Genomic DNA, 18376 nt, shown 5'->3' on the forward strand with positions numbered 1-18376 from the left:
ACATGCCTTCTTTTGGATTGAATACAGTTTAATATCAAATTTTTAAATCTTTATTGGATACTTTGCTATGCTTTTAAAAATTTATTAGTTGTTATAAGGGTTACAATACATATTGTTAGTATATTCAAACTGTCTACTTTCAAATATTATTATATTTATTATTATTATACTTTTCATATACAGTGTGAGGAACTTTCAACAACATATTTTTATCCCTCATACTAACCTTTTTGCTTCTGTTGTCATACATATCACTGCTGCTTATAATTTAAACCTTGCAATAAATCATTAATCCTAAGATAATTTCTAAAGCTCATAACAAATATAATATATGAATGCCTTCAAAAATATATATCACCATTTTTTTCTCCTTTTATTACTACTATGTGGTCCAACTACCAGTGGCATTGGTGTTACCTGTGAGTCTTATAAATGCACCATCTCCATCCCCATCCAAACTTAATGAATCAAAAGTTATATCCTAACATTAGCACCTTATGATGTGTATGAATATTGAAAATTTACAATCATTGTTTTAATATGCTTTGAGTGGAAATTTTCTGAGAAAGCTAATAATCGGTAAAGACTTACCAAATGAATTCTTTAGAACAGTAAAAACCCAGCACCATTTTTTGAAGAGACTGTCATTTTTTGAAGAGACTTTTTTTTTCACTGCATAGTTTTTCCCATTTTGTCGAAAATTATTTGTCCATAGAGTTGAGGGTCCATATCTGGGCTCTCTACTCTGTTCCACTGGTCTATATGTCTGTTTTTATGCCAGTACCATGCTGTCTTGGTGATCACAGCTTTGTAGTAAAGCTTAAAATCAGGTAGCATGATGCCCCCTGTTTTATTTTTGTTTTTCAACATTTCCTTAGCAATTCGGGGTCTCTTCTGATTCCATACAAATTTCTGGATTATTTCCTCCAGCTCTTTGAAAAATACCAGTGGAATTTTGATCAGAATGGCATTAAAAGTATAGATTGCTCTAGGCAGTATAGACATTTTAACAATGTTGTCACAAACCTATATGTGGTTGACCTGCATAGATCTCAGGTAACTTGGTGCTTGTGTTGTCAACTTGTTTCTGCTATGTTGCTCATTCTATAGGATAAGATTTCTGCTGTAAATTTCTAGTTAACACTCTTTTTATTTATTTATTTATTTTAATGTATCTGGATTCCTGCCTGAAGTCCATGTGGCTTGGCTGAACTCTGGTGCATGTCTGCATTTATTTCTCTGAGGACTCTGTATCTCATTTCTGTGAACTCATTTTTGTGACTGTGATGGGCTTCTAAATATATACCTGCATTATTTAAAGTGAAGATTATAGGCCTCTATCTCCCAAAGCCTATTCCCAGGCACTAAATTAGAACTCTGGATATTGATGAAAACCAGAGCCACTTCACTTTACCTGCTTCATATTTTACCCAAGTTGTCCGTCTCTGTCTGAAGCTGATATACAAACTGGTCAATTTTTAGTTTCGAAAGGCAAAAGTAGTTTTAATAAGTGACTAGGTGACTATAAGCTTTTAAATGACTAAGAATGAGAATATTATGAAAGGAAATAGAACCAAATGTTTATAGAAAGCATAACACTTCTAAATATTTGTTGGGTGAATTAGATAAACTCTAGTAAAGCAGAATTCATAATTTGAAACAATGTATAATACTAAAAATAATATCAATAACACATAAAAGCAGAGTTCAGAAAAAGAGATAGCAAGGAAACAGCTTGCCAGAAAACAATGACTAAATTAGTCAGCTAACTACAAAGGATAAGAGAGTAGAAGAGGGGATGTGGCCTTCAAGACCATGTGACTCCACGCACCCACTAGTAACTGCAAATCGATGTTCTGGATTTTAACCAATTTTTTTCTATATCTTTTCTTTTTTAATATTTTATTTATTTATATATGAGAGAGAGAGAGAGAGAGAGAGAGAAGACAAGCAGGGGGAATGGCAGAGGAAGAAGCAGGATCCTGATCAGGCAAGGAGCCTGTTGCTGGACTTGATCCCAGGACTCCAGGATCCTGACCTGAGTCAAAGGCTGAGCCACCAAGGCTTCCTAGCCAACTGATTTCTAACCTTTTTCTCCACATGTAGTAAAGAGTCAAGAGAATTTGATTTACAACTCCTTTTCCATAATAAGTTGTATGGATTATTTTTGAATATTAAATTGAAAATTTTCACAAAATATTTTTGGAAAATAATTCTAGGTTCTAGAATTCTGGAAAATGATAGTTACCATATAAAAAATTAAAACTTCTGTTAAAAAAATCACAAGGAATCCTGATAAATTTACTTAACCCATAGTATCCTTTAAAACATTTAGATTTGTACTTGTTTTGCTGCCTAATTTTTATTAGAATTCTAATAATGTGTAAAATGAGATATAATTTGTTATTTTTAGGTAATATTTCCTGAGCTTTTCATATCAGACATTGTGATAAGCATCATATATATGATATATATATTATCACATATGTAAGTTAATTTTAACAGAAATTCTGAACAGTAAATATAAACATGACAATTTTACAGATAAGGAAAATTAACACAGTAAGGTTAAATAAAATCATTAGGCATTTCTTTGAGCAATGCTTTGGCAAATTGGAGTTTTAAAGATTTTGATTATATAGTATTAAATTGTGTTCAAGGACATTGGATTTTATTTAGACAAGATCGGGCATGTTCAGGGTGGTATGGCCGTAGACTGGATTTTATTTAGGAAAAAAGCAACTGCATAGAAAGAAATGGTAGGTTGCAGTGCCTTAGTAACACAGTTGGTTGAGTGCCTAACTCCTGATTTGGCTCAGGTCATGCTCTTAAGGTGGTGATCTCAGGGTTCTGAGACCGCCCCCGTGGGTCACTGTGCTCAGCAGTAAGCCTACTTAAGATTCTCGCTCTGTCCTTCACACCTTCCCTCTCCATCAAATAAATAGATAAATCTTAAAATAAGTAGAAAGTTATGAATGATGACAGTAAATGACGTAAAAACATTCAGGACTTAGGAAAATTTTGTCGGGTGATTATTTTTAAATGTAAACTTACATATATGAAAAAATACATATTCCTACTTATAATATAGAATGAATTGAGGCTGGAATTAAGCTTAATTCTCCTTTGGATTTGTGGAAGAGATATTAATGAGCTGTATTAGGAATCCAGGATTCTGGGTTTACTTATGTTTTATAGAAAATTTTTGAAAAAAGTTGCACACTTAAAGTTAGATTGTAGGAATATTTATCAATGCAAATACTATGGACACTATATTAGTATGTGAAGATATTTAAAACTTATATGGACTTATGACACACAGTTTTGACTTTTAACTTTAAATTTTTCAATTTTCCTTTTGAGTGTTAATGAATATACATACTAACAATGCAAAAAGAAAAGATTGGTTCAAATATTCCAAGGTATCAAATTAATGTAGATACAGTTAGCATATATTTTTAAATGAATTATTACACATCAGTTTCTAAAGCATTATGAAGCTAATTGTAAATATAAACACAGTAAAATTCTTATACAAACATTAAGGCTTTTATTATGCTATTGTCATAAATCTGAGAGTTTTGTTGTTCTTATTCCTGAAGACAATACAAAGTGTCCTTAATAAGGACTGCCCAGGTAACAGCATCTTGTATTTTGGTTAACTTGTAACCTTCTGAAATGGTAGGGGATACATATTTCTTAAGATAATGTTCATTTTATATTATCATTAAATAATACTTTACAGATGCTAAATTGCAGTTCTTTGCAGAGAAAGTACATATAATGCCTTTGTATGTGTCAACTAAAATCTTTATGTATCAACCATATTTTAACAAATAGCAAACAATTTTGTGATAATTGCTGCTACTGCAATGAATGCCAAAGGAATTCATGATAATTACAATTGGCATATTGAATATCAATGAATTCGAATTAAGAGACTCTGGAAGAAATTTTTATAATTTATATATGTATATTCTAAACTTCTAATGATTTAAATTAGAAATTGAAAGTAGATATAATTGAAATAATTTTCTCAATTTTTATGCTCAAATGACATTTATTCATTATTAATCTTTTAAATTTTTTGTGTCTGAGGTCAGTCAGCTGAAATATCACTGATGTTAAACCAGTGAATTTTAGCCATTTGAATTTTTTTATCCTGACATTTGTATATATTTTATTTAGGATTAATCACATACTTTTATTGCATTGCTTATAACACGACTGGATTAGGGGTCCTGGGTGGCTCAGTGGGTTAAAGCCTCTGACTTTGGCTCAGGTCATGATCCCAGGGTCCTAGAATCAAGCCCCACAATGGGCTCTCTGCTCAGCAGGGAGCCTCGTTCCTCCTCTCTCTCTGCCTGCCTCTCTGCCTACTTGTGATCTCTGTCTGTCAAATAAATAAATAATATTTTTTAAAAAGTAATACTATTTGGTTGGAAACTCTAAATCAGTTTTAAGTTTAATCTCTTTGATTTAATACTGCATATTTAGATATTCTAAATGTTATCAATATATTCAAGTTCTTACAGAAAAATAAAAGATAGAATAATTAACTCAGATACCACCACCCATCCTTTATCACTGTTTCCACATTTTAGTTCTAATATTGGAATTAGATTTTTTATTGAAAACTCATCTGGTTATCAATGCATTAGAAATTTTAAAAATATTTTCTTCTGTGTGTGTGTGCATATAGATTTTCTTTTATAAATTAATATTGCCATGTAAATCATTTCAAAAAATCAACTTTGGCTCTGTTAACATTTTTCATATTTATTAAATTCTTCCTATTTTTTTTTACTTTTTCTTCTACCTTTCTTCTTTTCTAATACAGCCACTGAAAGATTTAATGTCCTTTTAAGTATTGCTTTAGCAAACTCCCATGAGTTTTGATGTCATATTTCATTATATAATTCAAAATTGTAATATATGGTATTGTGACTTTTTAAGAAGTCTGGGACATAAGTTCCAAATATTTGGGAAATTTTCTTGAAATTTTTTGCTAATTGCTTTATGACACTGTATATTGTCCATTTTGGTAAATGTTTCAATTGCCCCTGAAAACATACAAAAGCTAAAGTTATGAGATATAGTACACTGTAAAAGTATATTAGATTAATTTGAATGATCTTATATAATAAAATATATAAATTTTTAATGATTTTATGTCTATTTTGCCAATTATTGAGAGGTGAGGTAAAATCTCCAATTATGATTCCAATTGATTGTAGTTATGTAATGCCTCTATAAAATGTTGGTATTCAAATTACTTGTAAAAATGCTTTATTTATTGTCAATTTTTAAAATTCCTAACTTTTCAGACACTCTGTCCTTTAAAAAATTCTAATTTTTCCTTTGATGTTAAATATTGTAGATTTAAAAAAGAGAGAAAGAAGAGACATTAGGTGAATTATCTTTCTCCAAAGAAGCTTAAAATTTGGTTTTAGGCTTTGATGTTTTCTGAGCACTAAGATGTAGTCCTTACTTCTCAGGCCAGGCCATTACATTAAGGGATCATCCTTGTGGAGTTTCAAATGAAAGTCAAGTGTATTTACTAGGTCCCTATCACTTTTTTATGATGTCAACATTTTTCTCCCCCCAAAATGCTAAAATTACCACTCCACTCTTTTAGGTTTGGGGCCGGATTTTTCTGCTATGTTTCATGGAAATTTGGTATGCACTTGCTGTGTTTACCAGCTCATAGTGGGGTCTGTAGGCTTCATTTATAGAACTTCTCTGCATTTCAGTCTTTTCCAGAATTTTAATATTTAGCCACTTTATGTTCCCCAAACTCTGATTTCTGTTTTCTTAGACCAGTATGATTACTGCTTTCCACTTTAATTACCATTCTCTTGCTGCTGAGATTTGGAAAAAACATATTGTCAGAGTAAGAATATATGTGAGTAGAGCCCATTCCATGCATCACCCTTCTTTTATTGACTAAAACCCTCAAGTCCTTCATGCCTTGATTTTTCTGCCATGTCTTCATTCTATTATACATTTCTACTGTATGCATTCTAACCAAATATTACTGTTTATTTATGAGCAAGTAAGTCTGTTACAAGCTACTTTACTTTTTCCAAAGTAAAAAATGTCTTTCTATTGTCTTTGAATCTAAAGATTTCAATGACTGTAACTGATCTTTATGAATGGCTTGAGGTAAGGTATTTAAATGCATTTTTCTTCATCTTGATTATTAATTTCCCCCAACACTGTTTCTCATGTAATTCATACACAGATTTCAAATTAATCTGTAATCCCTTTTCTAATATGCATGGTTGAGCTTGAATTGGAACTTTGTTCCTACACCTTTATTTTAGCTATCTTCATTTCAAAATATTTACAAGATTAGATATCTGGTAGGCCACATTTATTTTCTTATCTAAATAATTCATCATTAGGAGGTATATATTTAAGTTAAATTATTTTATGTATACATATACATACATATGTGTAGATACATACATGTAAGTGTATATGTTTGTAAGCATATAAAATATATATCTCTTGATATTGATATATTAACTCGTACATATACATGTATACATATAGAACATATATAGTCTAGTATAAATAACTTCTTTCTGTCCAGTGCCAAAAGTGTTTTTTTTTCAAAAATGTCTTTTAATGGTCTTAATCTACTATCTTTCAATCTAAAGATTCATATGACCATGAGTGGTTTTTATAAATGGCGTGATATAATGTATTCAATGAAATTTTTATTCAAATTGCTAATCAATATTTCAAGCACTGTGTCTTATGTGATTCATGCATGGATAGTTATATATATTTTTCTTTTTCTTCCTAATTTTATTTTGGAAATTATCTATGTCATCTATATCTTTAAAACTACAAATGACATTTTAAAATGCAATGGTATGTTTATGTTACATATTTACCAATATCCTATTTTTAAGAAATCATGTGGTTTTCTTTTTTTTTCATACTTCATAAGATTAGGGAGTATAATTTTTCATAGATGTATTTCTTTTGAGTAAATACTTAAAAGATAATACAATCAAAATCTTTGACATTTTTATTTGTAATGCTAAAATGTCCAAGAAATACTCAACTAGCAAGATATGAAAATTGCTTATCCTGGGTCTTGTCTTTTTTTTGACCCTTCAGCAATCTGATTGTCAACAAACACTATTAAATCTGGATTTAGGGGCACCTGGGTGGCTCAGTGGGTTAAAGCCTCTACCTTCAGCTCAGGTCATGATCTCAGGGTCCTGGGATTGAGTCCCACATCGGGCTCTCTGCTCAGCAGGGAGCCTGCTTCTCCCCCTCTCTCTGCCTGTCTCTCTGCCTACTTTTGATCTCTGTCTGTCAAATAAATAAATAAAATCTTTTAAAAAAAACCCTGGATTTATATTATTATTAATATTTAGCTCAATATATTTTCAAATGTTTAGAGATATCATTCTATTTGAAATATAATTCATGACATTGTAAAAAGTTAATACCAAATGGAGAAACAAATACATATAAATACACTATCTTTCTGCTGACAATTATCATTGCTCATGTTCTCCTGTCCTTGGACTCAGGCAGTCAGGATCTATGAAACCACTGTGATTCAAGTGATTACCTCATGAGCTCCTGCTATTAGTGATCTATGCAAAAAATCTTAATCAGTTTGCTCAATCTTAGTTTATACCCCAAACCCCAAATTTAACTTAATTATTCTGCATCAACCCATGTCTACTAATTAGATAGAAGTGTGATGTACAATTTTTTTATAATTATAAAACATGCTACTGAGTAAAGAGCATATAGTTTTGGCATTCTGTAAGTGATAACTGCCCAAACTTACTTTTATAATTTAATCTGCTACATCACTACAATTCATATCTTGTTATAATACAGTTGGTACAGATAGCAATCACTAATTTGCATTTTAAAATGGAAAATAAATATATGACAATAAAAAACTTATTTTATTAACTTTTTTAAAATTTAGTTTTATTTTTTTAGTGTTCAAAGATTTATAGTTTATGCACCACACCCAGTTTTCCATGCAATACATCCCCTCCTTAATACCCACCATCAGGCTCACCCATCCTAGAACACCCTCCCTTCCAAAACCTTAGTTTGTTTCTCAGAGTCCACAGTCTCATGGTAAGTCTCTCCCTCCGATTTCCCCCAATTCACTTTTCCTTTCCTTCTCCAAATGTCTTCCATTTTATTCCTTCTGCTCCACAAGTAAGTGAAACCATATGATAATTGATTCTCTCTGCGTGACTTATTTTACTCAGCATAATCTCCTCCAATCCCGTCCATGTTGATACAAAAGTTTGGTATTCATCCTTTCTGATGGAGGTGTAATATTCCATTGTATATATGGACCACATCTTCATTATCCATTCATCTGTTGAAGGGAATCTTGGCTCTTTCCACAATTTGGTGACTCTGGCCATTGCTGCTATGAACATTGGGGTACAGATGGCCCTTCTTTTCACTTCATCAGTATCTTTGGGGTAAATACCCAGTAGTGCATTTGCAGGGTCATAGGGTAGCTCTATTTTTAATTTCTTAAGGAATCTCCACACTGTTTTCCAAAGTGGCTGTACCAACTTGCATTCCCTCCAACAGTGTAAGAGGGTTCCCCTTTCTCTAATCCTCTCCAGCACTTGTTGTTTACTTTCCATTTTATTTTGGCCATTCTAACTGGTGTAGGGTGGTATCTCAATATGGTTTTGATTTGAATCGCCCTGATGGCTAGTGATGATAAACATATTTTTCATGTGTCTCTTGTCTGTTAGCCATTTATATGTATTCTTTGGAGAAGCATCTGTTCATGTCTTCTGCCCATTTTTTTTTATGTGATTATCTATTTTTTTGGTGTTGAATTTAAGGAGAATTTTATAGATTTTGGATATTAACCCTTTCTCTATAGTGTTATTTGAGAATATCTTCTCCCATTCCGTGGGTTGCCTCCTTGTTTTGTTGACTGTTTCCTTGGCTGTGCAGAAGATTTTTATTTTGATGAATCCCAAAAATTCATTTTCATTTTTGTTTCCTTTGCCTTTGGAGACTTAGTTTGAAAGAAGTTGCTATGGCCTATGTTAAAGAGGTTACTGCCTGTGTTCTCCTCTAGGATTTTGGTTGATTCTGTCTCACATGAGGTCTTTCATCCATTTAACTTTATCTTTGTCTATAGGGTAAGTGAATGGTCAAGTTACATTTCTACACATGGCTGTCAAATTTTCCCAGCACCATTTATTGAACAGACTTTCCACTGTATATTTTTTCCTGCTTTGTCAAAGATTATTTCACCATAGAGTTGTGAGTCCATATCTGGGCTCTCTACTCAGTCCCACAGGTCTGTTTGACTGTTTTTGTGCCAGTACCATGGAGTCTTGGTGATCACAGCTATGTAGTAGAGCTTGATACCAGGTCACGTGATGCCCCCAGCTTTGTTTTTCTTTTTCAACATTTCCTTAGCGATTCATGGTCTTTTCTGGTTCCATACAATTTTTAGGGTTGTTTGTTCCAGCTCTTTGAAAAATGCCATGGAATTTTGATCTGGATGGCATTGAAAGTATCGATTTCTCTAGGCAGTATAGACATTTTATCAATGTTTGTTCTTCCAATCCATGAGCATGGAATGCTTTTCCATCTTTCTGTGTTTTCTTCAATTTCTTTAATGAGTGGTCTGTAATTCCTCGAGTATAGATCCTTTATCTCTTTGGTTAGCTTTATTTCCAGCTGTCTTATGGTTCTTGGTGCTGTAGTAAATGGAATTGATTCTCTAGTTTCCCTTTCTATATTTTCATTGTTAGTGTATAAGAAAGCAACTGACTTCTGTACATTGATTTTGTATCCTGCTACATTACTGAATTGCTATATGAGTTCTAGTAGTTTGGAGGTAGAGTCTTTTGGGTTTTCCATAGAAAGTATCATGCCACCTGTGAAGACAGAGAGAGTTTGACTTCCTCTTTGCCAATTTCAGTACCATTTATTTATTTCTTTTTATTTCTTTGTGTAGTCTGATTGGTGTTGCTAGGACTTCTAGTACTATGTTGAACAACAGTGGTGAGAGTGGGCATCCTTGTCATGTTCCTGATCTCAAAGGGAAGGCTCTCAGCTTTTCCCCATTGAGGATTATATTCACTGTGGGTTTTTCATAGATAGATTTTATGAAGTTGAGGAATGTTCCCTCCATCCTTATACTTTGAAGCGTTTTAACCAGGAACAGATGCTGAATCTTGTAAAATGCTTTTTCTGCATCAATTAAGAGGACCATGTGGTTCTTCTCTCTTCTCTTATTGATTTGTTCTATCACATTGATTGATTTGCAAATGTTGAACCACCCTTGCATCCCAGAGATAAATCCCACCTGGTCATGGTGGATAATCTTTTTATATACTGTTGGATCCTATTAGCTAGGACCTTGTTGAGAGTCTTGGCATCCATATTCATTAGGGATATTGGTCTGAATTTCTTCTTTTTGGTGGGGTCTTTGCCTGGTTTGGGGATCAGGGTAATGCTGTCTTCATAGAAAGAGTCTGGAAGTTTATAGGTATTATCTCCTTTGAATGTTTGATAGAATTCTCCAGGGAATCCATCAGGTCCTGGGCTCTTGCTTTTTGGAGGTTTTTGATCACTTCCTCAATCTCATTACTAGGTATTCGTCTATTAAGTTATCAATATCTTCCTTTTTCAGATTTGGGAGTTTATAGGTTTCTGGGAATGCATCCATATCTTCTTTTTTGCTTAGCTTTTTGGCATATAAGTGTTGATAATAATTTCTGATTACTGTTTCTATTTTCTTGGTGTTAGTCATGATATCTCTTTTTCCATTCATAGTTGTATTAATTTAGGTACTTTCTCTTTTCTTTTGGATTAGTTTGGCAGTGGTTTATCAATCTTACTCATTCTTTCAAAGAACCAGTTTCTACTTTCGCTGATATGTTCTACACTATCTCTAGTTTCTAACTCTCTGCTCTAATCTTAATTATTTCCCTTGTATGTGGGATTAGCTTAATCTTTTTTTATTTTCCAGTTTTTTAAGGTGTCAAGAGAGTTGGTGTACTAGGGATTTTCCAATTTTTTTTTTTTTTTTAGTGAGGCTTGGTCCCTCTTAGGACCGCCTTTGTTGTATTCCATAGATTTTGGACCAATGTGTCTTCAATCCCATTGGTTTCCATGAATTGTTTAAATTCTTCTTTGATTTCCCGGTTGAGCCAAACATTCTTGATCAGGATTGTCGTTAGCTTACACGTGTTTGAATTCCTTCTAAACTTTTTCTTGTGGTTGAGCTACAGCTTCCAAGCAATGTGGTCTGAAAATATGCAGGGAATAATTTCAATCTTTTGATATCAGTTGAACCCTGATTTGTGGCCCAGTATTGGTCTATTCTAGAATAAGCATTCTTCTGTTGTTTTAGGGTGGAATGTTCTGTATATATTTACGAGGTCCAAATGGTCCAGTATGTCATTCAAAGCTCTTGTTTCTTTGTTACTTTTCTACTTAGATGATCTTTCTATTGCTGAGACTGGTGTTTTAAGATCCTCTACAATTAATATGCTCATATTAATATGACTATTTTGATTATCAGTTGGCTTATGTAGTCGGCTGCTCCCTTATTGGGGGCATTAATATTTACAATTGTTGGATCTTCTTGGTAAACAGACCCTTTAAGAATGATGCAGTTTCCTTCTGTATCTCTGACTACAGTCTTTAGGTTAAAATTTAATTTATCTGATATGAGAACCTTTTGAGGCCCATTGGCATGGAAAATGCTTCGTCATCCCTTCACTTTTCAGTCTGGATGTACATTTAGATTCTTAATGCATCTTGTAGATTGCATATGGACCTGTCCTATCCTTTTATCCAGTCTGCAATCCTGTGCCATTTTGTGAGAGCATTTAGGCCATTCATCTTGAGGGTTATTATTGAAAGATAAGTTTTTATTGACATCATGTAGGCTGTGAAGTCCTTGTTTGTATAGATTGTCTCTGTAAATTTTTGTTCTAGGTAATACTTGGGTTCTTTCTTCTTTTATAGAAACCCCCACCCCCTTAGTATTTCTTGTAGTGCCAGTTTGATGGTCACATAATCTTTTCAACCTTGTTGGTCTTTGAAGCTCTTTATCTCTCCATCAATTCTGAATGTCACCCTTGCTGGATAAAGCTTTCTTGGCTGCATGTTCTTCTCATTTGGTGCCCTGAAGATGTCTTGCCATCCCTTTTTGGTTTGCCAGGTTCTGTGGATAGGCATGACATTGTTCTGATGGTCCTTCCTCTATGTGTAAGGAATCCCCTTAGCATCCCTTAAGATCTCCTGTCTGAATTTATGATTTATGAATTTCACAACTAGGTATCTGGAGATCTTTCTAGACTCGTTTCTTGGGGGGTGTCCTCTCTGCCTTTAAGACACAAACACTTGTTCCATTCCCCAGATTCGGGAAATTTTCATCCAGTATTTGTTCAACTATATCTTCTAGTCTTCTCTCTTTCTCCACCCCCTCAGGGATCCCAATAATTTTAATTCTTTCATTGGAGTGTTTCATGACATTGTTTATTTACCTAATTCTGTTTTCATGGTTTCTAAGCTAATTTTTTCCAGGCCTCCTCCTGATCCTTTTTTTCTATCAGTTTGTCTTCTAGATGACTAATACAATCTTCTGCCATGGTTACCCTAGCTATTAGAGTATTTAGTTTAGATTGGATCTCATTAATAGCATTTTTAAGTACTGCCATATCAACCATCAGTTTCAACTTTAGCAATTATGTGTTGCCACTAATGGTTTCCAACCTAGCCATTGCCTGGATAATTGTTAACCTGAATTTCCTAACATATTGTTTACATCCATATCCAATAGTTCTGTGGGAGAGGTCAGAGTCTCTGAATTTTTCTTCTGTTGGGTGTTTCTCTTCCTAGTCATTTTGATGAGAAGTGAGTGAAGGGTGTATAGTTGACTATATCATCCAGGCCAGGTGTCCCTTGGAAAGTTTCAGAGCAATCAGAATTCACCACCAAAAAGAAAGGAAAAAGAAAAAAGAGACAGAGAGAGAGAGAGGCAGCCAAAATCAGTCCCAAAAGTAAGATTTATAAAGTACATAAACAAAAATGGACAAACAAAAAGACCAACAAAATTAAAATACAAGGGGAAAAAAAAGGAAGAAAAACCCAGCCTAAACAAACCACAAGAATAAGATTTATATAGTAGAAAAACAAAAATAAATATGCAGAAACATTGGCAGAAGAATAAGATGGAAGGTGTTCTTCCTGGGTGTATCTTGTTATCTTTGTTAAAGGACTCAACTTTCCAGAGATACAGGGAAATTAAAACTGGTTCATACATGGGGTAGTATTAAATAGAAGAAATGATTACCCTGAAGATTAAATCTAAATATATATTAATTTAAAAAAGAAAAGAAATAGAAAAGGAAACACAAGAACATGTTTGAAAAAAAGTTTAATTTAAAAAGTTATGTAAAATGTTGTTTTAAACATCCAGTTGTAGTGGTAAGTAGGTTAAAAATTTAAAAGAATAATTGTGAGGACAACTTAAAAAAAAAAAAGTTTTATCTATGAAATACACAGGTTTTGAGGCAAAACCAGGAACTTAATATATTGTTTTCCCCTGATGTTGGGGTTTTACAGTTTTATGGGGACCCTGTGGTTATTGTCCTCTTGTTCTTTTGGCTTGTCTTCTGGGTGGGGCCAGCTGCATTGTATTTCAGTCAGCCTTGCCTGGACTGAGTCGCCCTCTCCCTTTTAAGGCTTGGACTCTGTGGAAACTGGTTTTTTAGGCTTTTGTTCTCTGGAGGTTTTTGTTTTTTGATGGCTTTGGCAACTTTTCAGTTTGGGGTAAAGTAATTTCTCAGCATCCAGACCTCCACCTCAGAGAGAAACCCCAATCTGCATTCTTCTGGGTAGTCCAGAATACACAGACTCCTCCTCTGCAAATTCCGCTGACCACCACAACCTCCTACGGGTGATGCACACTCCCAGCCATTGCCTCAGTGGTTGCCTGAGGTCCCTGTTTGTCTCTGCACCCCTGTGCCACTAAAACTGTGAGTGATATTGGTCCAGGCGAGCCCCCAAAGCCAGTGGCGGCTCCTGCTGGGACTGCTATCTAGAGTTCATGCCCATGCTGGGGTTACTGTCACCCAGCAGCAGCACAGATCTCAGAAGGCTGTGGTCCCAGAGACCTCCAGCAGAAGACTGCACCAGGTTCACTCTGGTGTGGGTGAGGGTGCACCCAGCCTGAGCATTGGTGCAAGCAGTGAAAGTTGTGGGCTCAGAGACAATGGATTGGAGTCCCCCCCAGGCTCTTAAGGTGCAGGTGGGCGCTGGCTGAGTCCATCCTGGGACTGTAGGCTTAGGGCCATGTCCATGTCTGCCCAATTCTGCCAGTTGCCCCTTAAGACACTTTGTTCTTTTTGAATGCTTTTAACCACACTCCAAGTTAATCTTCTTCCCCAGTCATTGTATTTCAGTCAGCCTTGCCTGGACTGAATCGCCCTCTCCCTTTTAAGGCCTGGACCCAGTCACAGGCCACTTTTGTATTAGTGTATTACTTTCCAATGGGTTCCTTCTGGTGGCTCCCCTCTTTTATCCTACAATATCAATTCGAGTGTTCTACTTGTTGTTACCTTTCCAGTGATGTCTTCTGCCCCCACAGTAGATCCAGAAGTATATAATCTTACATCACAGATTAATATCATGGTTGTTCAGAGTGTTCTGATAGATATTTAGCTCACTTCAGAAGACTGGTTGACACAGGGTCTCCTACTTCTCCACCATCTTGCCCTCCTTCAAGAAACTTATTTTTAATGTTTCCAAAATTCATTTGATAACGAAAACTAATGTGAAAAGATATGACTTATATTCTTTATTTTGCAACTGAGTAGTAACATTCATATTTTGCTACAGAACTAACAATGTATTTAATTATAAGATATTATCTCATATTTCCCTGGTGCTGCAAATATATACATACACACAGTACTACATTTTAAAAAAATGAAAATTCAGAATTCTAAAACATATTTGGCATGAACAGTTTCTAAAAAATAATTATATTATTTGTTTCCTGTCAAAATCGCAATTCTACCATTTTCTATCTATGAAAATTTTTTCCTTAAATTTGACATTACTAAAGGTAATAATCTGTGAAATTAGAATACAATAATTATTACAACAGAGGATTATTGTGAAGGAAAATAAATAATATACATAAACTTTAAATAATTCATGATGCATGAAAATGTTTAAATCACAATTTTTGTAATGTTCTTTCTCCTTTCCTTTCCAGTCTTTCACTATTCTATTCCATATTGTATGAATAAAAATAGTTCAAAGATTTATCATTTTTCTCTATTTTTTAATTTTCTTTTTTCAGTTTTGTAAGTTTCATTGTTTATGTACCACTCCCAGTGCTCTATGCAATAATGTTTTCCTTAATACCCACCATGAGCTCTAAACTATATTATTACTATCCTAGGTTCTAATATACATATTTATGCTTGCAGAACACCAATATAAACTATAGCTTCTTCCTATTAAGTTTTGTAATATCCACCTACTCAATTAATCCTGTAATAAAAAAGTGGTAAAAAGATTATGTGATGACAAGGTCATTTAGTTAATTTATTTCCAAATATAGGTTTTGATAGATTTCTTGGCACATTCAATTTTTTAAAGTTACATTTAACTTTATTATTTTTGTTGAATTTCACTTGTTATTATATAAGCAAAAGAATGATAATGACACTTAGGTAATTTTAAAAAAAACCTCCATTAATCTTGTATTAAATATAATAAAGGTTTTAAAGAAGATATATTCATACATATAAAGAGAAAGAGACATATATAGCCATTTACAGACTTGGTTTTGCATCAGAGACTTCCTGTGGTAGCTGAGCATATTGAGAAATTCTAATGACTGAAGATGACATAAAGTAAAATCTCACATGGGGAAAATCCTTCTATTAACACATGAATCAATAACCTTGACAGAGATTTCCAAATGTGAAAATTAAAAAGTGCTTTCCAGTTTCCCCAGAGGATATTAATTTCCATTGGTAAACGTTTACAAGAAGTAAATAATAATTGCTAAACTTGAGAAAATTGATAATGCTCTCAATAATCATGAAGATTAGCAAAAAAAAAAATTATCAGAAAGCTATTTTTTAAAGATTTTATTTATTTATTTGACAGACAGAGATCACAAGTAGGCAGAGAGGCAGGCAGAGAGGGAGAGAGGGGGAAGCAAGCTCCTTGTTGAGCAAAGAGCCCGATGTGGGCCTCAATCCCAGGACCCTGAGATCACGACCTAAGTTGAAGGCAGAGGCTTTATCTCACTGAGCCAGCCAGGCACCCCAGAAAGCTATTTCAAATAAACATCCATATGTTCTTTCAAGTGTCATGGAAAGAATAAAGACAATTCGAGAAGACAAAACAAAAAATAGTATAACAAACTTCTAGCTAGTAATATGATTTGAAAGAGGTTGCTTAAAACAATAAGAGCCAGAGAAAGAATCGTATTTGGACTCTTCTTGGATTAAATTTCTTGAGCTTTCTGTTTTCTAAATGCAGAATTCTCTCTCAAAGAATTGTTTCTCTTTTGCATGTTAAGCTACTCTAAAAAATAAAAATAAAAAATAAAAATATCACCTTTATAGGCCAACCACTTTGGAATTTATGCTTTTAATTCCATTTGCCAGAAACTTGAACTGAGTCCTTGTTAAAGTACTTTTCACATAAAAAATACATGTCATCTTTATGGAGTAGATTGTTAGATATAATTGCTGGTTGAAGTGTGAGGTCATCAGACTCATATTGAGGATCAGACAAAATACCTGATTTACAGAACCCAGTGCAAAATGAAATTAAGAGCACCTGATTCTGATTATGAATTTCAGAACAGTAACAGCTGGACCTTGAACTAAGTAGAGGTGAATTTAAGGGAGAGTACAGTGAGATTGCATATTCATGAGCCATGATTGTGAAACAGATCCCATACAGGAGACTTCTCAGGGCCTTAGGGCTACAGCTCAATCACCTGTAGCAATATAGGCATATAGCAAAGCCTTCCTATACGGGAGCCACAAACCACATGTGTACCAAACCACTAAGCACCTGAAATGAGGGTAGTACAATTGAAAATTCCAATATTTAATTTATTTTTAAGTTTAAATTTACAAAGCAAAGAGATATACACATATTTTTTGATAAACACAATTTTATTATTTTGGTGGGATTATATTTCATTTTAATAATTTAAAATTTAATATATGAATTTAGATATGAGGTTAAGTATAAAAGCATACAATGTTTCAAAGATGAAAATACATAGTATCAAGAAAGAAAGATAAAATAACTCAATAACTTTTTGAAATCAATTCCATGTTGGAATGAAAAAACTTTATATATATTCAGTTCAACAATATATATTTTTAAAATTAAATTAAGATTTAATTTTACATTTTAAATGTTATTATTGGAAAATTTAAAGTTATGTATGTGGCATGAATTACATTTCTATTAGACAATGTTGACCTAGACATATAAAGAACTCAGGAAGACCATCTTTAGGGCCTGTAAATATTAAACTGAATATTTACTTGAAATTTCACATTTCTAAGCAATCTTACAGCTGAGAGGATAATTATCAAAATCCAATGTGTACTGAATCTCACCAGACATGAAATCCAGAGAACTTTATGTTCCAAATAGCTGATCAGTGAAAATACCACTATGTATCTCAGCATTTGACTTCAAAGTAAATTCATCAGAATAAATCTGTACATACCAGAAAACTGGTATCATGCAGACAAAAAGTTGAGATTTATAATTTCTTTATATCCTGGTTAAGTAAGAAAACCTGCAAGGAGAAAAAGAATATAAGAAAAAGAAAATTCAGAAAGTACAGACCTGAGGAGAAGTTTAGGAGAGGGAGTAAAGAGAATTGGAGCATTTGGAACAGTTTATTTATTGAAGTTAGTGAGCATACAAGAAAAGCATGGTCTGAGTTAGTGGAAAAAATATTCACAGAGGACTTAAATTTCCTTTTGCTTATTCACTCAGACAGGCATAACATTATAACCTAGACTTTTGAGAAAGCAAGTACATAATTCAATAAGAATAATGACTTCTATATTATTCAGTTGGATATGATATAATTATGGGGGAGACAGACTATATTTGATACATAAAAAGCACTTTTAGAATTGGAGTCTGGTGTGACCTGAAAAGCAAGGATTTGACCATACAGAGTATATATTACATCTTTAGCAATCAATATCAACCTTGAAAATAAGCATCTGCATTCTACTTGGCAAAATGAAGGGAGAAAAGTGAGGAGAACAATCCTTCTTAGCATCACCCTGATATCCCTCCCACTGCAATGGGA

The sequence above is a fragment of the Mustela lutreola genome, chromosome 1, assembly GCF_030435805.1.
Source record: "Mustela lutreola isolate mMusLut2 chromosome 1, mMusLut2.pri, whole genome shotgun sequence".
NCBI lineage: Eukaryota > Metazoa > Chordata > Mammalia > Carnivora > Mustelidae > Mustela > Mustela lutreola.